Source organism: Orycteropus afer, unplaced genomic scaffold, assembly GCF_000298275.1.
Source record: "Orycteropus afer afer isolate SDZICR_OR568_19922 unplaced genomic scaffold, OryAfe1.0 scaffold00135, whole genome shotgun sequence".
NCBI lineage: Eukaryota > Metazoa > Chordata > Mammalia > Tubulidentata > Orycteropodidae > Orycteropus > Orycteropus afer.
The window spans coordinates 8,050,108-8,052,377 of record NW_006921722.1 but is presented as its reverse complement, the minus strand read 5'-3'; positions in this window follow the sequence as shown (position 1 = coordinate 8,052,377).

Sequence of the window (2,270 nt, the reverse complement as noted above, 5' to 3'; positions counted from 1 at the left end):
TGCACTGGTCTGATAGATAGAGCCTGGTGAGACCCCTGAGACTATGGCCCCTAGCCACCCTTCAGGTCTGCAGTTGAACTCACTCCTGTGGCTTCCAACCAAGCAGTCGACAGGCATGTGGGGTAAACATTTACATCAGGTAGATACACTCCTTGGAGCGATCAGTCATAGGAGAATAAAGGCCAGTGTTCGCACAGGGAGACAGCTCGAGGGGGTCAGTAGTGCATGGGCAGGAAGGACACGGGAAAGAGGTAACTACAGGGAGGAAGTGGGAAGAGACCTGTTACTTTGTAGTGAATTGCAATCAATGTAATGAGACAAAATGTGTATGAACTGCTGTATGGAAAATTTGCTCTGTAAACTTTACCCAAATCACAATAAAAATTGAGGGGGGAAAAAACAATTTAGAGAATAAGTGTTTTGAGGTTAAGGTGGTCAGGCTACTTAAAAGGAAAATACTCATTTTTAAGTGTCGTGTTCTTGATATCACAGGAATGTTTCTAGGCCACGTGACGCATGCAGTGAAAGGCATTCATTCCAAAGAGCATGTGTTTCCTGGTTGATGCTGTGTCTGTGTAACTTTCTTTTTAGGAGCATGCAGTCATTTAAGTACCAAGCTCATTGTTTTGGGCACATTTACTCTGTTTTTGGAGGATTTTTTTTCCTCCCATATTCAATAGTTGTTCATACTTTAATCTTTGTGATATTTTACTTTAACTCATTCTGTTTTCTGAGATTTATTTTAGAAGAAAACGTAAGTGCTTATCATAAATAGAAACTTGGTATTAATTGCCAAAAATAGAAGGTAACCTCAAAGTAAATATAGTGAAACCAAAACCATGTTACACCCACTCTTCATTTATGGATGTGGTTAAGTTCCAAAGACCAAGTTGTTAAGTGAAAATCAAAAATGAGAGAGTTACTACATCAGATCACAAAATAGAGGATGTTATTTTATTTTATTGTTACCCAGACCAGACCCCACTGCCATCAAGTCAGTTATAACTCATCGTGACCCCTACTGGATTTCCAAGGCTATAAAGCTTTACAGAAGCAGACTGCCTCATCTGACTCCTCAGTAACCTGGTGGAGTTGAACCAGCAGCCAAATCATTAACACATCGTTGCATCATTAACACAACTGCCAAATTACATTATTATATAACTGCCAAACTCTGAAAATCATGGCCCAGGCAAGTCAATACTAACCTTAACCATCACAGCCAGTATTTTCTCGCCACACACCTTGGCATTCGTTACTGCCAGGCGTACATTATTAATCTGCGAAATGGATAGTAGGTTTCTTACTGTTGTCATAAGTGTGAGGTGTTGGATAACGAGGTAGTTGATAAGTGAGGAGAAGGAATGTCTTAAGTTCTAGCCATCCGTGTTTCTCTGAAGCCCAGGGACAGCTTTCCCTTTGTCATAAAGGGAGATACGCAAAACTGACTCCATGTTCCTATTTATTATCAAGTATATGTATTGCTCCAAATCACCTTTCAGATCTTGGAGTATGAATTCGTGTCTTGCCCTGGGGAGCTACAGCTTAATGTTATTAACAAGTGAGACACAGAAGCTGTGCCCAGTAATTTGGCCAAAATGCACGTAGAAAACCTGGTTTGTTGGGCTGCTTTGCTAACAGTATTGTGGTTGGAAATAACAACTGACAGCTGAATGAATATGTAATTATAATTCATTTAAGTCTGTGATAACTGGCCAGTGTGTGGGATATTTAAAAATACTTTTTTAAATCCCCAAGAATTTTTTTGTTCCTGGTAAAAGTGGCCCTTTTCACCTGAAGCTTATTTTCCTCGCAAACTGAGCAGACCTGAGGTGGTGTCCAGCCCAAGGCTGCGCTTCCAGTGAGGAGCTGGCTGACCCAGAGTGGCAGCCCCTCTTGCCCCAGGCTCCCGGGCTCCACTGCACCCACTGTTCCGTTGTTGTCTGAGCAAGACTTCTAGGCTGCTTTTTGTCCTGATTTCCGTACCTACTTATTCATTAGTCACAATTAGTATAAATATCTGCCCGTTCAGTCTTCTAATGATAGCTTTAACACAGAGGATACGCACGTGTCCAGTCAGCTGTCGGTCTTCCCCTTTGTTTCCTGCAATGAGCAGTTTAATCTTCACCCCTGGATTTAATAAGTACTCAGTGCTCTCTTCTGTTGTAAGGGTTTCATGTTTTTTTGCTGTTGATTTGTAAGTTTCATTCAGCTAGAATTTATTGGGGGAGGGCAGTTTTCATGAGGTGAAGACCGCCTGGATGGTGCAC